Below are 13729 nucleotides of genomic sequence, written 5' to 3'. Positions count from 1 at the left end.
GCACGGCTATGACCGCAAGACTAAATGTAACATGCTGAGCCTTTGGACCATTTGAACCAGAGTTCCTATCAACTTTCAGCTAAAGGAATAGTAAGATAAAATAGATACTCTTGCCTGGATGAGATATCTGACTAACTTCAGAGGGAGCTATCAGAAACAAAATGAAAAAAAGAGCACTGAAAAGCTACTAAAATCGTGGTGATATGGTCAATTAACTAATCAATAAAGTTATTCATTACTATTACTAAAACCTTGGTGGCACAGGGGAGGTTATATATGTTTCAGCAAATGAAGCTACAGTAAAAAACTAAATTACATTACATTAAATAACTGAATTTTTAGAAGAGGTCTATGAGGAATACTGCATACCAAATTAAAAACAGTGCAGAATTCCAAAATAACTACAGAACAGCAAGTAATACAGACTTGCCAAATATCTTAGCAATGCTTCCTTTTATCAGATTTCCTCCTGGAAAAGGATAAGGTTAGAATGCAAGAATTCCACCAACTATTCTTCAAATGAGACCCCTATACTGTATATAAGCAATCTATATTGACAAAACTCTTACTCCTTTCCTCCTCCGTTTCCATTGGAGAATGGAGAAGTTTTGCCTCTGTTGTGAAGTGTGGGCAGTCTACATCTAGTCATTGCTTTGGCCACTGCTGCTCCTCCTCCTATCAGTGTGAGAAATAGCTCTTACAACTTGAGACATCTCACATTCAGGAAGACTAATCTTAAAATTAAGTTTATAAAATTTCTATCAGTTTGACATTCTGAAGGAACCACAGAGTTACAAATCTCACTTGTGGGAAAACTGGCATAGAACAGTCTGCTTTTTGTACAGAGGGGGGGGGAAGATAAAGCCTCACTTGGAGTCAAGCTTCTGATGACTTCATAGGGATATCCATGCAGCTTTCTTGGCAATCGTATGGCTTGGCTTGCCATTGCCTTCTTCCAGGATGTTCTGTTCAACTGCCCATTCTATCTTATAGCATGGAATTCTCTAGGGGTCTTCCATCCGGTACTAATTTGGTCCCGCTTAACTATCAAGGCCAGAGAAGATCTAATCCTAATCTTGTCTACTTGCTGAGTACAGCTCATACTGTACTTAATAGTCTAAGCTTACATTTAATATTAATGTAATATTTAATATTCCAGCTTCAAAAATCTCCTCATCCCCCTTCCTGCAAATATCCTGCTGAAATGCTGTTGGGAGCTCAAAAGCTCCTCACTTGATTTGCATGTAGGAAGAGAAAAACAGAAATAAGCATACTAAAAGATGAAATTATTTCTAAGACTGCTTAACATAACAAGGTGCACACCCCTGAAATACATTATCTCAAAGCAATACCTATTTCTCTTCATTCTAGGGATACTCAAGATATACAGGAGAGTTACAAAATTAGTAAATAGTGACTTTTCTTCTCTGTGTCTGATAAAAGGATTCCAGCAGTATTGCAGCAGGGAAGTGAAGGAACTTTGCTGGTGATGTAGGCAAATAAAGCACCAGATAAAGGGAGAATCTTCTTGGGGAAATTTGTAGCAGCCCTACTCTTGAAAGTCCCCCCAGTGCTTTTGCAAGAGCAGTCCAGAATCACAAAGCAGTCAACGTATGCAAGATCTGTTTTAGATACAGCTTAAATCTCAAGGAATTTTTGGATGTGAAAATTTGCTTCTTCATTCGTGTCCATGGCTTAGGGACATTTTATTCAAGAAAAGATAGACCTTTCTGTTTTATAATAAGATCTTGGGAGTCAGTTGGGTGACTGATGCTTTTTTAAAAGAAAAGTGAGAGAAAAGGATTCTCTCCTTTTCAGCCAAGAGATTAATGCCCTGTGTATTAGTCCAACATTTACTGCAAAAGGAGCTAAGAGATAAAGCAATAGAGAAGCTATTAGCAAAAGCTTCAGAGAAATCCATAAGAAACCATCAGTTGGTCAGCCTGTTCCCAACTGCTTCTGAGGGTACTTTTCCAAGGGAGGAAATCATCTTGAACCAAGGTCTTTCCTTCCCTGTAAGCTTGGAAGAAGGCCATTTCATAGAGGCTTACCAGTCATTTGACATCCTATAAAATTGTGCCCAAGTGTTCATTCATAGTCTCCAACTTCTGATATACTGTAGTTAATATTGATGAAATAACAACTGATTAAATAAGGAACAATGCACATTTTATATGCTATTTTCTTCTAAGATATTATTCTACAAAAGGTAACACAGTAAAGGTGCCCTCGAGTTGAGCTCAGCTTCTGCTGATGATATCATGGACACATCAATGAAGTTTTTTTCTGGTCATAATCAGAAGCGGCTCGCCACTGTTTTCTCCCAGGATGTTTGTTTTCCCAAGTTCATCTACAACCCTAGAATTTTCATCCAAGAACTAACCAGGTCACACATTGCTATATCCCAAGCCTAGACAAGGGCCATACATTCGACAATAAGGGAAATTTATTTATTTATTTATTTGTCTATTTGTCTATTTATTTATTTAGTTTATATAGCCACCCATTTTGGTACCTAATTAGTCACCAAGTCAGTTGCTTCTGCACTGGAGTTCATATAAATATTCAATCACCTTAGGACCAGAATAGTGCCTTGGGACAACAGTCAAAATAATAGAGTCCAGAGGCACATTCACCTAATCTTATTCTGAGCTTTTCCCTCCAATAGGAATGGAGCCATTAGGGAAGAGAACTTCCGACACCCAACTCATAAAGACAATCTAGCAGGACACCATGGTCCTATGGCGTAGCAGAGCTGTGTTTGGTCTCTCTCTGTTGTAACGGGGTGTCCGTTAGGACAAACCAACTGAATCTGTCCCTAAGCTAGCCCTGAACCTAGAATGGACAGGGTTGGTCGGTGTCCTCCAAAGTGCTTTCAAGCTGCATGGACAATGTCCTCTTCAATACTTCGCTAAAAAGATGGGTATTTATTACTGCAAGGTATTTGGCAAAGTGTTCTGGATTTCCTTTAAATAGCATGTAAAAATAATGTTTTAGATCTACCAGTAGCTGATATCCTGTCATCAGTTCAGTATTATTTCACACACATCTCTATACTAACTTAACAGATGTCTAAGACTAGGAAATATGGCACAAAATCTGTTTCAGGTGCTTGATATCTTTAACAGTAATTTTGGAACAGCATTATTTTATTTACCCCTGGTAAATATACCCCTGGTAAATTATTTGTTAAAACAGTTTCTTTTAAGCTTTCTTGATGAGAGAAGACATGGGGATGAATCCTATTGGAGGGTAGGACTCATCTAAAATCTCCCCAAGGCATCCATTAGAATGACACCTCCAGATACTTTCTGGCCACCAGAACCAGATTGGGGGTGAGGGACTGGATTCAATCCACTGGATAATTTCCCACTCCAACCTTATCAAATTTTAGATTCATCTCCTTTGAAAAGCTCTCACTGCACCTTCTACTTACTTATAATCCTTTAATACAGCATACCATTTAGTAACTATACCTTTAATCCTAAGAGTTGATATCTTTATTTTATATTTCATTTTTTTACAACCATCTACAGTTAATTAGGTAACAGTCTGTTTATATTACACAAATGAAAATGTTGAAATTCATACATAGGTACAATTAGCTGATCATGTGAAATTATGCTATTATTAATACTTGTTTTGCAAATATTCTATTTGCCACGGTAGGTGGGCTGTTTTGCCAAATGAATCATAATTATTTTTGCCAATTTATTAATAGGTGTTAGGTAGATTCTAAATGTTAAATGGATACAAAGAAAAGAAAAGAAAATGTTGTCAACACAGTCTTGATTACTATTGTTACTTTTCTGAACCAAGTCAACAAATGGGACGAACAAAATATGATACCCCCTATTTTAAGTAGATAGTTTGTTAAGCTTAACTTTTGTAAAACTACTCAAATATAAAATAGGTAGTATAAGCACTTTGTAGTATTTTTCCATCACATAATATTAATGGAGGATATTTATTTAATTCCCTTAGTAATGCTTCTGATTTGGGAAAATTAGAATTACCATCTAGAAAACAAATCAAAGAAAAACTTCAGAGGAGATGTGTCAAGATTTCCAAAAGATGCAGCTGCTTTAATGGATCACAGAGGACTGCTCTGCCTGCACAGTAGTCTTCTTGAAGCACCTGGTTCGAATCACTGCACAGTTCTAGCGTGTATTCTCTATGACACAACAACTCTATATACAAGCTACCGTCAATTATTGAAGTCTTGTGATTATTTAGAAACTTTAAATGACTATGCTCAGACAGATGAACAGGGTTCTAATATATAAAGATATTGAAAGTGCTGAATTAAAGCAGCCATTAGCCAGAAATGTCACAACATTACTTTTCATGCTAAAATTGCAGGCGCTTTATCGTCTTAATGGTCAGACATGTGGAACTTATCTGAGGTAACCTGATTCTTGCAAATAACTAATTAGTTGAAATTTAGAAAGGCAGATATAAAAACGACTGGGGGTAATACCAAGTTTGTCCTACAGCAATATCAGAAACTATTTCTGCAGTTTTAAATTTCTCTTTCTTCCTTGTTACAAAATATAAACCTATTATGCTTTTCACTTTTGGGTAAGGAACATTATTCAAAGGACAGAAAGGTGGTCAGGAAGAATAAGTGAAAGAAAGTAAGGCCTGAGATAAGACAAAAAGAAAAGGAAACAGCTAAATGTAGTTTACATCAACACCTTTCACTACCTTTCTCCAAGCCTTTGAATCTTTGCAGATCATCCCTACTTCCACCACATCCATCCATCACTTCCTTCATTTAAAAATATTGTTTCAGTTCAGATTTTAAAAGTCAAGCTAACATTTGTAATTTTTAAATGTTCATGTGTTCACTATCAGAATGTCACAGAAACCATGTATCATTTAACACTCCAAAACAATATATTTATATTATAAAACAGACAGGAAAAAAAGGGAGAGGTTTTACTATGTTACCCCAAACAAGTTTCAGTCTTTTTTTTAAAATTTTGTTATTTTTTTAGCATGGACTTCTGAAAGTTTTGACATCAGTGATTGGCTTATATTACTCCAAAGGCAGATTTGCAGCAAAATTGAGGAAGCAGTCAGATTCCACTAGCTGCTGTTTACCAGTAGGACTTCAGGCAACTATCATGATTGTCCCCATTAGTTTTAGTTCCAAAACTGAAGTGAGATGCTCCGGCACAGATAGACTAATTTGAACTCAGCAGGTCAATAAAAAAAAAAAATTAATCTATACAAACTAATGACTCTCAGGTAGTCTTAAAAAAAAGTCTTCTTAACTAACTCTGAAATGCAAACCAGCCAGGGCGAACAGAATCTCTCTTCTTGAGGAGGAAGTGGAAGAAAGAGAAAAGGCAGCTATCCCAACATAAGGTCATCCATTCAACTTGAGTAAAGGAATCTGAACAGCCCCCACAAGAACAGACAGATGAAGGGGACTGCTTCTAGCCTATGCCACCTGTCCTGCATTTAATAAATTATTCCACAAAGAATCTGCAAAGCCTTAAATACGGTTAAGTCCTGATCACTAAAAAGCTTGCCCTACTGATCTGACAAGGCAGGAAAGGGAAAAATAAATATTCCAACCCAAGCCGACAAGATTCTGCTCCTTCCCTCAATCTCCTGAAGCAAATGTTTTCCTGCAGCTTTTCAGGGTCAGCAAACACAGAAAGCTGATTTGGTTAACCAAGGTTAAAAGGAATTGGGAGCAAGCCAGCCTGACTACCTTCTCCATTATGTTTTTCCCTTCTTAAATTTAACCTCAGCATTCCTGTTCAGTTTACCATTACTAGTCTGGCTTACTTTAGCCAGAATTTCAAGCCTGATAACATAAAATCTAATCAATATTAGCAGCTAATAGAGCCAATGTTTATGCAAGGCTTGGCTGTGGTTAAGACCAGAAGGGATTTTTTTTTTTTCTGGGACAAAACATGGGGAGAGAAAGCCATGATGCTACATGATCTCTAACATCTACAAAGGTCTAAAAATGAAGTCCATTTACCATGTAAGAAGAGCAAACCAGAACAAAATATATCTACAATGTCTTCTTGATATAATTTTCTAAAAATTAAGGGAGCAAAGGCAATAAATCTAGCTAAGAGATTATGCAAGACTAAAAGTCTCCACACAAACTCATGCAGACCTCACCCATTTTTGCTACCTGCCCCCATGAGAAAATTTAACAAGCCGAACACTAAATGGGCAAATAATTACCTTTTAACTCTTGGAAGAGGCCAACTCAATTAAGGAACAGGAGCTCTTAACAAACAGAGAGACGAGGAGGAGGAGGAAGCTGGGAGCAGTGCCTGCATTCATCAAGGTCCTTCCTAACAGGAGCAAAACCAGAAAGAAAGAAAGAAAAATAGTTAACCATCAATTTTCATAATGTTGGAGAAGATAGTAATCTCCAAATATGAAAACAACAATCAAGAAACAGGCATGATACTTAATCCTCCGTTATGGAAAATGAATGTATTTCTCTCTTTTAGCCTTACTTCAAGACTGTAAATTCACAGTCTTTTTTTTTTTTTGGAGGGGGGTTATCCAAAGGGCTTTCTGAAAGCCATGTTAGTTATTCTTCTCAGAGTCTTGGGAGGCACTATTATAATTGTTACTTTAGAGATGGGGAATTTGAGCAAAATAGGGCCATCTAGGGAGATCCTCCCATTCATGGGTCCATATCTCACTCTCTAAGCTGTGTGCCAAAATGGCCTCTTACTGACAAATTTAACTTTCCAAACTTGGTTTGTTCTAATTAATGAAAATGTGAAGGAGGGGTTGGGGGAAGGAAGAGAGACCATAATCAACCACACAAATAAAGTACATTTAATTATTAGAATACTAAGCTGTTTTAGGTCATATTATGATGAAAAGTCTGCCTTAACCTTAAAAAAAAAAAACAGGTGGGAAAGCCAACTCATAATTAATACTGAAGTGCCAAAATATTTGCAAAATGCAGTTTCCCATCCATCGGGAAATAAATGGGAAAAGAATACATAGAAAACGTTGCCCCTTCTCCCCATTCCACATCTACCTGAAGGAGTACTGGGGCATAGCTCAAAGGCACTTCATAAGTGATCATCTGATGCTTAATCAGGACTCAGGACTAATCAGTTCAAGCTTTGGGTCATAATATAAAGCACTGTTCCTTGAGATTAAGAGACACTGAATTAAATAGGCAAACTATGTAGCATGATTGCACTCTGCTCTTCTAGTAGTAATTTAAAAAAATGTTACATCTCCTTTGAATTGAGCTCAAATCCTGGTGACTTGGAGTTGAGCTCAAATCCTGGTGACTTCATAAACACGTTCATGGCCACATGGACCTTCTTGGCCACAGTAGAAACTGATTTCCCTTTACCTTCTTCTGCGGATCTTTTTCTACCTCCCACTGTAGACTATACTCCTGAGATTCCCTAGTGCTCTGCCCTCCAAACACCAATCAGAATCAGCACTATTTAGCATCCAAAGCCCAGAGGTCCACAATCCATTTCCAGTATTAATCATACACACATACCTACATGCCCAAATAAAATAAATTTTATGCCTCAAATTTGTGCCACTTGACAAATAATAGTTACCCCTAAAGTAGGAAACACATATGGAGAGGATACTGTGAATTTATCAGTCTCTCTCATCCAACTGAAAAAAAAAAAAGTCTTCTCCATCCACTGTCTCTGTTGGCAGATGGGCTCATCAGAACCCATTGAAGAAGGCCATCCTAAATGGATCTTCTGGGAAAATGTGTCATCTGGCCTCCTAAAATGTCCATTTCCACCCACAATAGGAAAGGAAAAGAAAACTAGTCCTACAGCAATATGAATATTTTAAATACACACACACGCACACCTGCCCATCACAGTAAGCAACTTTCTGCAGAGTGCAGAATAGAAATAAAAGGAGTACACCAAAGACCTGGGAGGCCTGAGGGAAGTAAAAGAAACAAACCAAAAAACTGTTGACACCAACATCATTCGCTAGATCTTTCCATGCTTTTCTATGTTTGCAAGACATCCTCTCTTCCACCGTGGCTAGATGCTAAGCCATATCCTGCCTTTTGTTCTCTTCTCTTTTTCAGGATTTGATCATCCAGACATGAATTTTTTGGTCTCTTTCCTCTTGACCCATTCACCCTTCTTTAGTGTATTTGCTTAGCTTTCATTCATCCTCTCTAAAACCAGACTAGCTTAGCACATTTCACTCTTAATGACCACTCATTCTTGCATTCAGCAGCCATTAATTCTTGACCCCACTACTACTTCTTTTACCACACATGTTTCTTGAGGAATCTATTCCCATCGCACTCAACTTTTGTCCTTCTTTCTCTGGACAGACCCAACTCTCACCACATAACTAAAGGGGCAGAAGCACGCTGTTATACATAGCAAGTTTTGTTTCCTGTCACGTTTATTCCTCAGAACATACCACATACTATCTATTCTCTTTATGTCAGCATTTGCATATCTCAAAATTACTCTATCCATTTTCACATCTTTAGCAAACGTTCTACCAAGGTACATGAATTCATCTACCTGCTACAATTTTTCATTGTTTATATATAACTTGGAATCATTCACTCCATTTTCCCTGCCAAACACAGCAGTTAATGCTTTTTGAACAAGGGTTTGTTCCCATTGCTTCTGAAAGAGGTGCTGATGTACTCTCTATTTAAGAAGACTCCCTTCAATCTGACCATCTTAGATAAGTTTAGACCTGTCTCCATCCTTCCCTGCAAAAGGCTGAACAAGTTATGTGATAGAAGTTCTGACTGGATCCGATGCCTGCAGGCTGTCAGAGTTTGGATGGGGAGGACTGAATCCCTCCAAAACAGAGTCGTTTTTAGTCTGTGGCCCAAATTATTCCAGGGAACCACCATCTTTGATTCTGAATGGAATTGTACTTCCCTGTTTAGAGGTGGTCTAAACTTGGAGAACTTGGCAGTCCTCCTAGACCAGTGTTTCTCAACCTTGGCAACTTGAAGATATGTGGACTTCAACTCCCAGAATTCCCCAGGCAGGATAGCTGGCTGGGGAATTATGGGAGTTGAAGTCCACACTTCTTCAAGTTGCCATGGTTGAGAAACACTGTCCTAGACTCACAACTGCTGTTCAAGGAGCAGATGGAAGCTGTGGCTAAGAGGCTTCTGTACTGTTACATCTTGTGCATCAATTGTGGGCACTGCTCAGCCCTTCTCGCTGTCACTGACACCCTAGTCATCTCCTACTTGGATTACTGTAGTGGGTTCTACTTATGGCTGCCCCTGACTCTAGAAGCTATGACTACTATAGAATGCAACTGCCTGAGAAGTGATGGGTATATCCCAGGACATCCCAGTGCCCTCCCTTCCCACTAGGGAGCTGATTGCTGATCAGCTTCCAAGTGCACATCAAATTGTTCATTGTTCACCTTCAAAACCGTACATGGCTCTGGTTATCTGAGAGACTGCCTTCTCTCATACATATCTCTCCATCTCTCCACTGATCCAACCAGATCAAATAGGATCAACTCTCTCCGGGTCCCATCCCTTTGTGACTGCCATCTGATGGGCTTTGGAAACAGGCTTTTTCAGTAACCTCTCCCGCTTAGCCCCACCCCGCTTGAGCTTCAGGAAAGCTGTTGACACCCACTTGTTCCGTCTAGCACATGAGGAGGAGATGCTTTCATTGGCCATGAGGTTGCAAGCACTCAATTGCTATTTGATGGTTTTGTTTTTTGAAAAAATCGAATTGGTCCCTCCATGTATTTTTGTGTCTTCCTCTTGTTTTTACTGATGTTTTATTTAACAGTGAGATTGTTACCCACCTAGGTTTTTTTTACTTTGTGTGATGTCCAAACTATTAATAAACACATTTTCTTGGGGTTTGGGGGGGGTTCCCTACTTTTTAGGTCCATACTCTTCACTGGATCATAGAACCTACCTAATATTCTTAGATTATTCTTAGCCAATAGTTCTTATGGGTGCCAGTCATTCAGCACATGTGACACCTCTGCTCTGTGAGCTGCATTGGCTGACAGTATGCTTCTGGGTACGATTCAAGGTGCTGGTGGTTTAAAGACCTTCATGGCTTGGGGCCGGGCTACCGATGGGACCACCTCTCCCCAGTGGTGTCCACCCATCTTGTTAGATCAAGCAGGAGAGGCATGCTCTGCGTCCCATCTGTCAATATCCAGGAGGAGAGCCTTTTCTGCTAAGGTGCCCGCCCTCTGGAACATCGTTCCCCCAGAAATTAGACTCGCCCTGGCCCTGCTGGCCTTTTACAGGGCTCTAAATGCCTAGCTTTGTCATCAAGCCTGGGGCCCTGATAGTATGGGTGAGCCCACTGGTCACGGTTATACTGAAGGTGTGATGTCATGAGTGTTCCCAGGCTCATTTTATTTATTTATTTATATTTCAAATTTCTGTCACCCTTTTCCCCAAAGGGGGACTCTGTGCCTCCAGCCAACACATCCCAATATTCTCACAAGCTATCAGACCCACTAGGTAGACCAGACCAGGAAATTAACTCCACAGTAAAGCTAAAATTACCTTCTTTACTGAGATTGTCTATAACAACAGAATCTTGCAAGTCTGAATGTGCTATACGCCCCCCCCCCCCACACACACACACCCCTTTATACTCCAGTGAATCAGGAAAGCATCTGCTTGAGCTGCTTCCGAATCTTGTTTCTCTTGTATTCTACTCCTTTCAGGCACAGAATGTATCTATTTTTCTTTCATCCATAATCGAATAAGTAAATTCATTCATAAATGGCCTTTTCCACTTACTCTCCTCTTATATGCCAAGCTGCAACTTTCCATATCACATGGCCATCATAGAAGGGCCCAGACATATTAACCTCCACTGCCCATTACAACTGAGGTCAATCATAGCTTATTTTTAGCAAGATAGAAAAGGTGTAGACTAGGTTAGCAGCCTTAGTTGCACCACATGCCCCATTCCCTGCTAATGGTAAAGATGGTACCATCAGCTTTGCCTAATTTTGGCCACTGTGCTTCAAGTGTAATCAAAGCCTAGTTTCACCCCAGACTTGTTCGTGCTATTCTATGCAAGCCAGTATCTCTAATCTGGTTTGCAAATCAATATAGTCCCAACTCAGACTTCAGCAGCACTATGCACACTTACCCATTTTCTTTCCAGCACTGTCAATGTGTACAAAGTTCATGGGAATTAGAGGCTGCTCACATTACTTCTGCAGGCCCTCATATGCAACTAGTTATCTCAATTTAAGACTGTCCCTTACATCACCAAAACAGCACTACATATGCCAAACCAAGGAATTAGCAAAGATGAGGGAACCTCAAAATTTGCCCAAGTATATTTACAAAAGGGACGTGGTGATGCTGTGGGTTAAACCGCTGAGCTGCTGAGCTGAAGGTCGGCGGTTCGAATCTGCGTGACGGGTTGAACTCCTGTTGCTAGTCCCAGCTCCTGCCAACCTAGCAGTTGGAAAACATGCAAATGTGAGTAGATTAATAGGTACCGTTTTGGCGGGCAGGTAACGGCGTTCTGCTTAGTCATGCCGGCCACATGGCCATGGAAGTGTCTACAGACAAACGCCGGCTCTTCGGCTTTGAAACGGAGATGAGCACCACCCCCTAGAGTCGGACACGACTGGACTTAATGTCAAGGGAAACCTTTACCTTTACCTTTATATTTACAAAATATCTACGGAAGGAAAGGGGGTAACAGATAAGATAATGAGAACTAGGCATGATTAGTAGATACAAAATTTCCCAATAATGGTGGTGGACTGAAAAGGGGATGAAGGAAGAGAAACAGGAAGGGTAAGCTAAAATCTCAAAAGGACTGCATGTTCTTTATGCACAATAAAGCAACTGACTTTTCACTCACTTGCAGAACCAGGCATTTTTTGCTCCACCTGAGTTGCACCTATGTAGGCAGACACATGACTCAGCGCATGGAAACCAACAGCTTTAGCAAATGATGCATTCAGCCACAAAACCCAGTGTTCAATCTAATCAAATCCAAGTGATAACTGAAGAGAAGATAACTACATCCACAATCCTCTTAGAAAGTTCCGCAACTGTAAATTTTTCTAATGGGTTTAGGCCAACAATTCTCCTAAGTCATGCTATTAGCAAAAAAATGAGCCTGCAGCCAAACCAGCATGGGCTAGGATTTCATTAGAGCTCCTGCTGAGCAGGGTAATTTCTGGTCAGAGCTTGGATTTAGAGAACCAAGATTAAATTAGGTACCTTTGAATATGCGTTTGCTGCACTATAGGTTTACTTATTTGGATTTCTAGCCCATTATGATTGATGCAGTCGTATAATATTTTAGCTTTTCTGTTGCAAGGATATACTATGTACGTGAATTTCCCTCTAACATCAACCCTTATACTTCTGCTTTACCACTAAAGTAAAGGTAAAGGTGTCCTCAAGTTGAGCTTCACTCCTGGTAACTCATCCATGTAGCTTTCTTAGTGGAGTTACGGAAGTAGTTGTCTATGCCTTCTTTGGTTTTTGTTTTGTTTTGTTTCAAAAAAAGCTTCCCATCCTTGCCTCTCTAGTCCATGGTGCTTAAATTCCCAATTGGTCTTCCTTCCAACCATACCAGAGCTAACCAATCATCTAAGGTCAGCTAGATACAGGCACCTCCTGAGGCTCACCACTCAAAGCCCATATCAAACAGAAACATCCTCTGAAGAGACACTCAAGTAGGTCTCCAACAATAGCAATCCCAGGAGCTGAGCGTGTTATTCAGCACATCTCCAATTTAAGGTAGAGCCATGATCAGGTGCTCCGTGCGGCCACTGGTAACTTGTATGTCCCAGTTATGATTTCCAACCCATGACAAGTACTGTGAAGGTTTAAGATTGACTACAGCCTGGCTTCCTGTGGGGAATGGCAGACTGAATGGTACTGCTTTTGTAAGCAGTGCCGACAGCACAGCATTTCTGGGCATGGGCTGGGTCCCTGCAGCCTGAAGAATTCTCTGGGTAAGGAGAATCCAGGAAATCATCCCTTTTGTTCTCTGGACAGCACTTTCTTGGGGGTGGGGTAGGGTTGCAGAACGGAGTCCTTGCAATCAATCCGTGATTGAGAATGCTGGGAGGCGCAGATGTCATCAACTCCGGGGCTGCACTGAAGCCATAAAATGGACACTAAATCTTGCCACCCCATTTCTAAAACACCAAGGTTTTCTTGTTTGTTTTATTTCTTATCGAAGAGAGGCCTTTTGCAACAAAGAAATGTGAAGCTCTTGGTGATTTTCATTATTTTTGGTTGACCTTTTTAATATTTAAATTCTAAATATTGGGATTTAAAGATTTTTGCTGTTTTGTTGCCATTTTCTTAATGTTTGGAGGATTATAAAGGATTTATCTACTTCGCTGAATCTGTGGAGTTGAATTTTGAGCTATCTGCCTCTGCTTTCCTGTGAGAAAGGCTCTCGTTTGCATCTTTTTTCTCCTGATAACACACCGTGGAAAGACATGGAAGAAATGAAGGCGATCTTTAAAGAACTCTGTCTTGACATCACCCAAGCCCCGGATCATCTCCTAGAACCTGTGGAGTCTAAAGCCTACCAACAACTTGAAAAAGAAGACAAGAGTGAAAACTACTTTGAGAGTAGAGCTCCTTCTTTAAAGAAGAAAATGAGGATTAACCTTTCCAAGTCAAAAAGTGAAGGGAGAAAAATTGGACTGTGGAGAGTTAACTTTGATTCTGAAGAGAGAAGAGTTTCGGGCACAAAGGAAGAGAGATGAC

General features: G+C 39.9%; 1 protein-coding gene across 5 annotated transcripts in view; it reads right to left on the bottom strand.

Moving 5' to 3' along the window:
* Positions 1-13729, bottom strand: part of ZMIZ1 (zinc finger MIZ-type containing 1) — a 430047-nt gene that overhangs the window by 333473 nt on the left and 82845 nt on the right. For all 5 annotated transcript variants that reach the window (XM_063307691.1, XM_063307693.1, XM_063307694.1 and 2 more), the window contains exon 2: positions 6214-6326. The gene's annotated coding sequence lies outside the window, so the exon portion shown is untranslated. The remainder of the gene's footprint in view (positions 1-6213; positions 6327-13729) is intronic.

This window comes from Candoia aspera, chromosome 6 (assembly GCF_035149785.1).
Source record: "Candoia aspera isolate rCanAsp1 chromosome 6, rCanAsp1.hap2, whole genome shotgun sequence".
In the NCBI taxonomy this organism is placed as follows: domain Eukaryota; kingdom Metazoa; phylum Chordata; class Lepidosauria; order Squamata; family Boidae; genus Candoia; species Candoia aspera.
This window is presented reverse-complemented; position numbering and strand designations above follow the sequence as displayed.